Source organism: Propithecus coquereli, unplaced genomic scaffold, assembly GCF_000956105.1.
Source record: "Propithecus coquereli isolate 6110/MARCELLA unplaced genomic scaffold, Pcoq_1.0 Scaffold235, whole genome shotgun sequence".
NCBI lineage: Eukaryota > Metazoa > Chordata > Mammalia > Primates > Indriidae > Propithecus > Propithecus coquereli.
In genome coordinates, this window is record NW_012147897.1 from 3,810,302 (window position 1) to 3,822,747 (window position 12,446).

Below are 12,446 nucleotides of genomic sequence, written 5' to 3' on the forward strand. Positions count from 1 at the left end.
TCCAACCCCAGGGCACAGACCAGTACCAGTACATGGCCTGTTAGGAACCAAGCTGCACAGCAGGAGGTGAGTGGTGGGCAAGCAAGCGAAGCTTCATCTGTATTTACAGAGGCTCCTCACCACCTGAGCTCTGCCTTCTACCCTCCCACCCCCATTTGTGGAAAAACTGTCTTCCATGAAACCAGTCCCTGGTGCCAAAAAGGTTGGTGACTGCTGATCTAGGCCACAGCTTCTTCAACTGTAAAATAGGGCACATTATACTTACATCTCTTAAGATGTTGTAAGGATAAAAGTAAATACTAAGATTTTTAAAAAACCTGGGGTACTGAGAGATTAAATCAGTTGGTTACACATTTATTAGATGGTAAAACTGGGAGTCAAATTCAAGGATTCTGGCTCTAGAGTACATACTCTAAACCATCTCCTATATTGCCTCTATTATGGAGTTAACGAATGTAAAGCACTAGGTGCTGTGCTGGTGAGGATACCTAATGTTAACTTTTACAAGATCAGGTTTCCAATGTGGCAGACTCAGTCAAGTTATTTATTTTGTCTTAAAACAATGTAAAATGAAGATGGTTGATGATACTAGATAGTCTAACTGAGCTTCCAGTAAGATAGCCCACTGGCCACATGTGGCTATTTTACTTTAAATTAATTAAAATTAAATAAGACTAAAAATTCAGTTCTGTGGATGCACTATCTCAAGTGCTCAACAGCCACATGGGGCTAGTTGCTACCATACTGGACACTGAAGACAAAGAACACTTACATCATAGTAGAAAGTTCTTTTGGATAGCACTGAATAAAAGAGACTTTTAAAAATATAGGCTATCTATTCCAGGAGATTCCTTTCAGCTCTAAAATGCTATGAATATCAGGATTACAGATGAAGGAAAAAATCAGCAGCAGAGCAGAAAAGAGAAAAGAAGAAAAAGAAGTATGTCTTTTTTTTTGAGACAGAGTCTCACTCTGTTGCCCAGGCTAGAGTGCCGTGGCATCAGCCTAGCTCACAGCAACCTCAAACTCCTGGGCTCAAGCGACCCTCCTGCCTCAGCCTCCCAGGTAGCTGGGACTACAGGCACGCGCCACCATGCCCGGCTAATTTTTTCTGTATATTTTTAGCTGTCCAATTAATTTCTTTCTATTTTTTTTGGTAGAGGCGGGGTCTCGCTCTTGCTCAGGCTGGTCTGGAACTCCTGAGCTCAAACGATCCGCCCACTTCGGCCTCACAGAGTGCTAGGATTACAGGCGTGAGCCACTGCGCCCGGTCAAGAAGTATGTATTAAACATAATTTATGTGCTCCAGGGAACAAATTCTTCTGTATGTGGATTCTAACTGGTTTGTCTTCTTTCTACCTGTCTAGTTCAAGGATTCTGCAAACCCATACTCCTACTTCTCATAAGAGAAATTCATCTTTGAGGCTCCACCCTGTTCTTTCTCTATATGGGTGCTCCTTTCAGTAATTACTCCTCTAGGACCACAGTCTGTTCCTCTGGACAGGAAACAATCTGATAAATTCATACTTGGGAACTGCTGATTTTACTCCCCTCTGTAAGCAGTATAATATTTAATAAGTGCCTTTAAAAGACAGGCTCTAGCACCACATACTCTGAGAAGCCTCTCTAGACTATTGTTGGAACCCTGACCTTTATACCCCCAGTTAGAGCTCTCAAACTTCAACTTTCTTTTAGGGAAAAAGAAGTAGGTGCAGCTTTGCTGTGACATAATTTTCCTGAACTAAAAGAGTTTCCATTAGAGTAGACCAATTCTTTTCAAACTTTCCCACCAAAGTAACGATAACCCAACAGGAGTAAACACTAAACTCTGAAGTGTAGGAGTCCCTGTCGCCTTGAAACAGCTACAATAAGCATGATATTAATTAGCAGACTTATATTTTATCTTAGAAATGCATGAATGTCTTATATTATATTCCATAATACAGCCATATTTATATAAACTAGAAACAATATTTTTGTTCTCAAATCTTGGTATAAGATTGACGTGCCATGTTATTTAATCTTGTGACTTCTAGTACCTCAGAGAACAAAACCAGACCAGCTGGCATTACTTTTTCAGTCCTTCCTGGGGATAATTAATAAAGAAAAAAACTGAGTGATGGGAACAGAAAAGGGAATGGACATTTTGAAAGGAGTCCTTGGCAAAGAGAACTGAAGAGGAGGAAAAGAAAGTGAGATCTGGTGGCATCCGCAAGGCAGGAGAGATGAGGCATGTGAAAGAGTTGCCAACAAAGCAGGACCTGGAGAAAGGCTGAACCAAGAGGCAGAGGAGCCTCAGAATTAGAAGAGGATTAAAGATATAGAGAAGAACTATACAAGAAACAAAACAAAAAAACAACTGACTACAACATGGCAAAATCAGTTTACAAGCATATTTTCAGAAAGAGCAGGGAAAGATGATTCTAATTTAATAGTAGTAAGCAAAGAACAGTTAAATTAATGAAAATCAATAATATAGAACTTATGTCATTACTAATGTAAAGTGTATAAAATAGCATTAATAGTACTTTTATCTAGTGAGCTATCTTCTTAAAAGTTTTATTTTAGTGAAACTAAACTATTTATGTGGATTGGACTGCTCAGCTTCCAACATTGTGTACTTTTATTGTATTGTATTCCTTTACTGTAGAGACTGAAAGCATTAAACACTACACTTCCCGGACTCTTTTGCAGCTAGGGTATGGATGCAAATTAGCTCCTACCAATTAGATGCCCTAACAAAAAATTTGGAAGGCAGACGTCAAGCAGAGGACATGTTCCCTTTCCTTCTGCTTTTGCTAATAACAAGGATGACTGAAGAGACACTGCATTTTCTGTTCCAGGGTTTGGTCCCTGGTTGCAGAGAGGCCCTGTGGCAATGGTGATAATGATAATTTCTGATTCTTAGATGTCAGTTTTGGCATTGTATTCTTTTTTTTTTTTTTTTGAGACAGAGTCTGGCTCTGTTGCCTGGGCTAGAGTGCTGTGGCATCATCCTAGCTCACAGCAACCTCAAGCTCCTGGGCTCAAGCGATCCTTCTGCCCCAGTCTCCCGAGTAGCTGGGACTACAGGCATGTGCCACCATGCCTGGCTAGTTTTTTCTATATGTATTTTTAGTTTTCCAGCTAATTTCTTTCTATTTTTTAGTAGAGACGGAGTCTCACTCTTGCTCAGGCTGGTCTCGAACTCCTGACCTTGAGCGATCCTCCCGCCTCAGCCTCCCAGAGTGCTAGTGAAGTGCAAAATTGGAAAATTCCACTACCAGGTTTTCTCCCTTGCATCCTTCCCTGGGCCTCCTCCCATGCAACTCATCCCCGCCCCACAGCTGCCACCCTCATAAATCACCTGTAGCAATTAGTGCACCAGGCTGTAAAGTAACTTAGGACTCTGCCTCACTAAAGTTAACCCTGTTGTAACCGTGCCCCTCCTCCTTAAGCAGAGTATATAAAAGACTGCAGTGCTCTTTGTCTGGTGCTCAGAATTTGGGGAGAACAAATTCCCCTCTGGGCCAATTGCCGGCCAGCGTGAAGTATAAAACCTGTTTTGCTGTATCTCCGTGTGTGTCTCTCGGTCTATTCCCGGTCATCTCTGCTGTAACACTAGGATTACAGGCGTGAGCCACCATGCCCGGCCTGGCATTGTATTCTGAACTTAAAAGATCTAGTGGTTCCCTCCAGAAAGTTTAGCCTAGATCTCAATCCTCTAGCCCTTCCAAGAACTTAGAGTACCTTAATACTCCACGTTAAATTTCTTTCTGCTTAAAATGGCTCGAGTGAGTTGTTTCCTGTAACTGGACCTTGCTTGATACATCTTCCATCTCTCTTTCTCTCGCTTTCTCCCACTTTCCTTTGTAGTTCTCAAGCTTCAACTGATTTCTTCCAATAAAATGTCATAAACCCTTGTAACCAGGCAGAGATAACCTGCCTCTATCACAGCAGTTCTCACCATACTCTATAATAATCTGTGTTGCCCTCACTAGACTGAGGGCTCCTTGAATGTGGAGTAGGCCCAAGGCCCTTATTAAAGGTTTGTAGACTCCCCCTGCCTTTTGTCTACAGATAGTTGCCAGGGTTGGAGAGGAGAGAAGCTGCCTTCATATCAATGGAGAACAGCAACAACTGCTCAAGAAAGCCCTGAGAGAGATCAGCAGAGAGGACCAATTGCTATTCCCAGAGGCAGGACACCTACGTTCTAGTGTACTCTGCCATTGATTTACTGTGACATGTCGGGTACACTACTTCATTCTGGCTCCCTGGGCCTCAGTTTTCTCATCTGAAACATGTGTCCTCAAATTGCTTCCCACAATAAATAAATTTTAATTCTAGATGTACACCAATCTTGCTCAGATCTCTCTCATATCACTGCCCCTCTATCCCCATCTCTGGTTTATTTATTTATTTTTTTTTGAGACAGAGTCTTGCTCTGTTGCCCAGGCTAGAGTGCCATGGCGTCAACCTAGCTCACAGCAACCTCAAACTCCTGGGCTCAAGCGATCCTTCTGCCTCAGCCTCCCGAGGAGCTGGGACTATAGGCATGCGCCACCATGAGCTAATTTTTTCTATATATTTTTAGTTGTCCAGATAATTTCTTTCTATTTTTTTAGTAGAGACAGGGTCTCACTCTTGCTCAGGCTGGTCTCGAACTCCTGAGCTCAAACAATCCGCCCACCTGGGCCTCCCAGAGTGCTAGGATTACAGGCGTGAGCAACCGCACCCGGCCTCTGGTTTATTTTTAAAGCTGCTATTTGCTAAAGGCCTTAAAACAAAACTACTATTTTGACTTTGGAAGAAAACTGTTGCTTACTCAGTTTTGAACAGAAACACTCATTTTAGCCAAACAGGCTGGTGATGAAGTCAGCTTGGGAGAGCAGGTCTATCAGGTTTCCCTGGCTCTTCCCTTGTAGGTGGAAATTCATCTGTGCCTATTTACATTTCTGGAAAAGGTCAAGTTCTGAAACACTTTTGGAGGCTGCCCAGAATCAAGCTGCTGTGTCTCCCACAGGGTTTGAACACATACTGAGAGCAGTTAAGAAGACTTGAGGTGAACCAGCTTTACCATTTAAGAGTTTTCACTGAATTTCCTGTGTTTTACATAAGTATGAAGAGTAGTTTTATGCATTAAGAAAAGCGTAATTGTTTCAATGAGATTAAAATAACAACTTCTAATATTTGGATAATACTTTATAGCTGGCAAACTGTTTTCTTACTGAATAAACTTGTGTTGATAACATCTCTGAAAATTACGTAAGATAGGCATCTCTATCCCTGTTTTACAAACAAGGCAACTAAGGAACAGAGAAATTTAGTGGCTTGCTCATCACATACCTGGTTAACTAGCATTTGGAAGAACTAGCCAGGTCTCCTGACTCCTACTCTAGAATTTTTCCTTTGCAATAGTTCTAATTAACTCTATTTGGTTAAGAGAAAACTTCTCCCTCTGGCTTGGAGTGAATGGATAGAAACTTTCCCCTCAAGCAATGTCCAATTTTGTTATGTTAATAAAAATATAGTCCAGCAGTTCTATTAGGCTAACATTAACTGACACTTCCTCTGTGTCACACATACACAAGTTGAGTCAGATTTGATTCTTGATCTGGGGTAGACAGACACAAATCGATAATTACAACCCAATAAGATAAAGATTATGCCAAAAGCACAGTGTGTGGGTGGGGGACCCAGAGGGTTGGGTGGGTTAAAGAGCACCTCTAAAAGCTGATGATACTGAAGCCGATTTTGGTTTTTACTGAGTATAACTTATATTACTTTAAATCACTTTCTTTACCTCTCTGTTCCTTAGTTGCCTCATTTGTAAAACAGGGCTAGAGAGAGACACCTGTTTTGCCTAACGTAAGTGCACAATCTTAAGAGTACTGAAATTGATTCTTTTTTTTTTTTTGAGACAGAGCCTCACTTTGTTGCCCGGGCTAGAGTGCTGTGGCGTCAGCCTAGCTCACAGCAACGTCAAACTCCTGGGCTCAAGCGATCCTTCTGACTCAGCCTCCTGGGTAAGCTGGTACAGGCACGTGCCACAATGCCTGGCTAATTTTTTCTATATATATTTTTAGTTGTCCAGCCAATTTATTTCTTTTTTTAGTAGAGACAGGGTCTCGCTCTTGCTCAAGCTGGTCTCGAACTCCTGAGCTCAAATGATCCTCCCGCCTCGGCCTCCCAGAGTGCTAGGATTACAGGCCTGAGCCACCGCGACCAGCCAAAATTGATTCTTTTTTTTTTTTTCTTTTTCCTTTTTCTTTTTTTTTTTCCTGAGACAGAGTCTCATTGTGTTGCCCCAGCTAGAGTGCTGTGGCGTCAGCCTAGCTCACAGCAACCTCAAACTCCTGGGCTCAAGTGATCCTACTGCCCCAGCCTCTCGAGTAGCTGGGACTACAGGCATGTGCCACCATGCCCGGCTAATTTTTTTTTTTCTATATATTTTTAGTTGGCCGATTAGTTTCTTTCTAATTTTAGTAGAGGCGGGGTCTCGCTCTTGCTCAGGCTGGTTTCGAACTCCTGAGCTCAAACAATCCGCCCGCCTCGGCCTCCCAGAGAGCTAGGATTACAGGCGTGAGCCACTGCGCCCGGCCTCCAAAATTGACTCTTAATGGAAGGTTCCCCAGAGCTTTCTCTACCAAAAGTATCCAAGAAGCTTTATTTTCCAAATCAGGACTACAGTGGGGGACCACGGAAAGTTTCAAAGCTGCTTCAAGTTTAAGCTTTGCTCAGGGCTGTTTGTGAATCCTCTGAATGGAAACTTTGCATGAAAAAATACAACTCATTTCCTTCCCCAAGGAAGAGCTTCCAAGGCATAAAAGGGACAGACTTACTGAGAACACTGTCGAAGGCAGGAGGAAAGCCAGTGCGGATACTAAGGAAGCATCGACATGATTTTCACAAAAGCTTGGCAAGTTATAGCTAACTCACAGAGAGTGGCACATGCCTCTCTCAACTCCTTATTCTTTTTATTTTCCTAACATGGACTGAGGTTTAAGACTGCAGCCTGGGACATACTTCCAGGTTGCCTTGGAGGGTGCTCCCTCAGCTCTTTATTCTTAGGAGAGCTAAAGAGACTCTTAGAGATGATCTTGTATGACCATCACATTTTAGAGTTGAGGAAAAAGGAAATGGGTTTGCTCAAGGTCAAAAAGCAAGTTTATGGCTCAGCTAGGGCCAGAATCTATTCTTCTGACTCCCATTCCACTTTCTATAATATTATCATTTGGAAGGCACATTTCAAAGAGACAATGGTCAGGTCTGTACTTTCAGGGCCCAGAACAGTGCCTGACTGACACATAAATGTTCATGGGAGGAAGGACTACATGGGCTTATCACTGCAAGGGTGGAAATCAGGACATAATAGAGACCTCTGAAAGTCAGGTGTCCATCTTAATGCTTGCCTTGATCTGACTAATCAGAAGGAGGCCAAATAACAAGTGATTTACAGGTTTGCACTCATGCCAGAAATGTAAGAGGTGTTACTGTCTCATATTCACAAAATAGGAGGACATTATGTTTGCTTTGCTGCATCATGAGGATCAGGGTACTGGGACACAGAAACAAACACACAGTCCCTATCCCCAAGGAACAGACGGCCTCATGGAGAAACACATCAACATTTTAAGTACAGAGTAATAAATGATATGAAAGAGGAAACCTGTGGGAGTAGTAAGGGAAAGCTCTGGGAACATAGAAGGAGGTTTTTTTTTGCTAATAGGGGTGGTCAGGGCAGGCTTTAAAGTGTTAGTGTTAGAATAAAAAAAGGCATTCTAAGTAAACAGCATGGTCAAATGCTTGGTAGTATAAAAGAAAATAGGACATTAGTCAAAAATACGTTGTTGAATGTGAGTAAAAAATGGTGAGAAATGAGGCTAGAAAGGCTGATTAGGCCAGACACGTAGTGCTTTGTGTGCTACATGACCAAGACTCTAGGTGATATGAAACCAACAAAGCATTTTAATCAGTGGAGAGACAAGGTCATTTTTGTTGACCAGATGTGAAATTTCAGTGGCAGAATAAAAAAGATATTGGAGGACAATATTGAAAGCAACAACCATTAACAGAGCTATCACATTAGTCCAAGTTCTGAGGCCTGAACAAGTAAGTTGGCAATAAGAATGGAGAAGAGGTGAAATAACTTCTTATGTGAGACGCCATGATCCTATACCCTGTATTAGACACAGTGGATACTTAATAAGCATTTGTTGAATGAATCTATTAATCCCTGTGACTTATCCTCTATTACATGCCCCAATAAACAATCTTCCTGTGGGAGAGCAAAGTAGGAAATCAGAGAAGATAATGAGAAGAAAGCATTTGAGGTAGGCCTCAGATTCATCCACTTCCTCATTTAACAAATATTTATGCTTATTATGTGTCAGTTGCAGTTCTAAGTGTCGAGGATTCAGCGCAAAAGAAAACAAACAAAAAATCCCTGGCTTGTCAGACTTATATTCTTCTAGGAAAGACAGAAAATAAACAAAATAAACTGTTAATGGCTACAGACAAAAATAAAGCAGGCCAGGCACAGTGTTATGTCCCTGTAGTCCCAGGTACGGGGGAGGCTGAGGCAGGAAGATCCCTTGAACCCAGGAGTTCAAGGCTAGACTGAGCAACAGTGAGACCCAGCTTCTTAAAAAAGGAAAAAAAAAAAAAGCAGGGAGGAGGGATACAAAATGTGTTGGGGAGGGGGCTGCAATTTTAGAGGGGGTGGCAAAGGAAGGCCTCACTGAGACAAGGTGACTTAAAAAGACATGCAAGAAGCGAGGAATATTCCAGATGGAGGGAATATCAAATCTAAAGGATCCAAGGCAGGAATCTACCCTTACATTGCAGAAAAAGAGGCCAGCATGGCTGGAATAGGGTGAGTGAGGGGAAGAGTAGGATGACAGGAAGTTTGGTAGCTGGGGAAGGGATAAAGGAATTCAGGCTAAGAAAGGTACATGAGCAAAGCCCAGGGCAATCGCTTGTTGTTGAACGAAGGGAAAGGAAGCCAAGCACTGCTGAAGAAAAGTCACCATTGTGCTAACCAAGGTCACTTTAAAATCATGTCAATTAGTCTTTTTTGGGCCCTTGCTCAGCAATTTTCTTACTTATCTCTTCCTGATTCCTTATAACTCCCTCTCGATAACCATAAGTTCCAACCAAACAGGATGAATTGCTCTTACGACCCCTACCTCCAAGCAAGCCAAGAACACATACTTTCCTACTTCAATAACTTTTTCAAATCAAAACATTCATCTGGAATTTTACTCTCACCTTTTTGAAATTCTACTAATTCTAGAAAGTTCTCCTGATTTCCTAGACATACTGGTTCTCTGTTTCTAAGCTCTTTAAATACTATATACTTTGACCCTCAGTGCATGCTACTTTACATATCATTAACTTTGTAGCTGCTAATCTCCTTAACTGGGTTATCAGCTCTTGGAGGACAGGAACTATGTGTCACCTGCTTTGCACTCTATGTGCCTGGCATTGGCCTGGCACACATTTACTATTTTGCTGAATTGAACTACCATTCCCACAATGTTAGCATAGGACTGAGTGTACAATACATACCCATTCTGAACTTGACTGGTAAACACAGTGTAGACAGGACTAACTGGCAAACACAGCTATCTATATCTTGTACCTGAGGGGCAGGATGGTATAGAGGAAAGAGCATAAGCTTTAGATCCAGACATTGCTGGATTTGAATTCTAACTCTGCACAGCTTATTAACTGTGTAACTTTAGGTCATTTTACCTTTTTGAGCTTCAGTTTCCTCATTTGTGAAATGGTTATGTATTGTAATTTATTCAAATCATAATCCCACTTGTGGTAAGGATTAAATGAGATATAGGCTGACTACCCCTTATCTGAAATGCTTGGAACCAGAAATGTTTGGGATTTCTGATTTTTTCAGATTTTGGAATATTTGCATTATACTTATTAAGCATCCCAAGTCTGAAAATCTGAAATCTGAAATGCTCCAGTGAGCATTTCCTTTGAGCACCATGCTGGCATTCAAAAGTTGTGGATTCTGGAGCATTTTGGATTTTCGGATTTTGGATGCACAACCTGTAATCAATGTACAAAAACTGGAACAGAACTCAGCACACAGGAGACGCTACATAAATTACTGTCAAATTATCTTGCCAAGTCATATCATAAAAATGTAATTCTCTGTCCAGTTGAAAATTTACAAGTATAATTTGCTTTTTACAATATGGGAGTTCCCCTAAAATGGAATGTAACCATATTTTTGTATATTGAATTTTATTCTCAATGCAACTACAAAAAAGAATCTTGCAAAAATAAAAGAAGCTTTTTTGTACTTTCCTTAAACTCATTCATCTACTGACTTTTCTCTTTTTAAAATGGGCTGCTTTGGGCTGGGCGTGGTGGCTCACGCCTGTAATCCTAGCACTCTGGGAGGCCGAGGCAGGTACATCGCTCAAGGTCAGGAGTTCGAGACCAGCCTGAGCAAGAGTGAGACCCTGTCTCTACTAAAAAATAGAAAGAAATGATCTGGACAACTAAAAATATATATATATAAAAAATAAGCCAGGCATGGTGGCGCGTGCCTGTAGTCCCAGCTACTTGGGAGGCTGAGGCAGAAGGATCGCTTGAGCCCAGGAGTTTGAGGTTGCTGTGAGCTAGGCTGAAGCCACAGCACTCTAGCCGGGGCAACAGAGCAAGACTCTGTCTCAAAAAAAAATAAAAAAAAAAATAAAAAAAATAAAATGGGCTGCTTTGGTGGGGCACTAAAAAAGTAAAAACTGTTTTCCAATTCTGTGACTCACATGGGATCTCAGTATCTCTAATACAGCAATGCAAGGCTATTTGGAGAAGACTGTCCTCAGATAAAATGTTTCAAGGTTTCTGATACATAAAGGTTATGAGATGGATGAGAACCTCAAAGGTCATTATGGAAGCTTACAATCCTGGGAGTGATGGCTCTTGGCTACATGAGTAGAGAGAAGAAGGCATTATCGATAAATAATAATTACTAAAGGAATAAGGACACAGTACAATTTGAGAGAGGTAAATACAGAGATGATAGGAGGCAAACAGTGAGGCCAAACCAAAAGATGGATATTGAAACCTTCTGGATTCATAAGGCCATGACTGTCTGGCTTAGACATCACACAACTCAAAATTGTTAATCATAGCCATTTACAGGTGAGAAATTCAAGACATGAAGAGAAAGAATAACTTGTTCAAAGTCACACACACACACAACGCCCCTCCACACACACACACCTTATTGGCTGGGGATATAGGGATGAATATATTCCTACTAGAATGTAATCTCTACAAGGGTGCAATTTTTGACTGTTTTGTTCACTTCACTGCTTTATCCCTGGCACCAAGGACAGTGCTTGGCGCATAGCAAATAATGAATGAATGTGTGAAGAATGAACAAATGAAATAAGGTCTTTGTTCTTGAATAGCTGATAACTAGTGGAGAAGAAAACCATGGAAATAATTTCAATACTGTGTGATATATGCTATGATAAAGAGGGCAAAAGTGCTAGAAGAGCAAGCAGAAGGGGGCATCTATATCAGGGAAGTCCCCCAGTAAATGGCGACACCTGAGCTGAGTCTTAAGCGAGGAGGGGAATTAGCCAGGCGAAAGAAAATGGTGATGGCAAAGGGAAAATTTAGGAGGGATTACAAGGCTGAATAAAGGCAGGGCAGTTGTTTGTGCTATGGACTCCTTTGGCAGTCTGGTGAAGTCTATGGGTCTCTTCTTTAAATAGTGTTTTTTTAAAATACATAATGTAAAATACACAGAATTACAGAGAAATCTGGTTATATTCACACTGAGTTATCAAAACAAAATAACTCTGTGATATAGTAAAATATATGCTTTCTTAGCAAGATCTAACTGTAGGTAATAACGACTGTAGTTTCAAATAAATCATAGGTATAAATGATATTCTCAGATATCTGCAATAATTATAATGTGATATGGAAATATCTATAATTTCGATTGTTGATAACATCAAGGTACTGTTACTATTATGAGGGTCTGTTGCCTACATTCATAATTAAAGGAAATGTTAAATTTTAATTAGATATTAATAAAAATAAAGATGTAATTATTCTCTTATCCAACCCTGAGTTTTATCCATGGATCCCTTGGGGGTTTACAGACCCAGTGTTAAGAATCCCTGGCCCTAGAGGTGCATTATGAGGACCTGAGTTGGTGGGAATGGAGAAGGAAGAGATCTGTGAGAAATTTAAGAGATAGAACTATTTAATGGATCTGATGATTTGATGGTAGATAAGGAAAAGGGAAGTATCTAGGTTGATACTCAGGTGGCTGGACTGGGGAATTTATGATATGCAACATTAGGATAATGGACAAGGTCAGCTCTAAGTTCAGAAAGGCTTTCATGTTGCTTAAACCTTTAGGCTTGAGAAATATAATAATTATTGATTAATATGATTAACAGTTCATATAGATC

At 40.9% G+C, this 12,446-nt stretch overlaps 1 protein-coding gene across 1 annotated transcript in view; it reads right to left on the minus strand.

Annotated features, from left to right (window-relative positions):
- The window catches only part of C2CD3 (C2 calcium-dependent domain containing 3), a 136,321-nt gene that overhangs the window by 40,087 nt on the left and 83,788 nt on the right, over positions 1-12,446 (minus strand). The gene's annotated exons all lie outside the window — the stretch shown is intronic.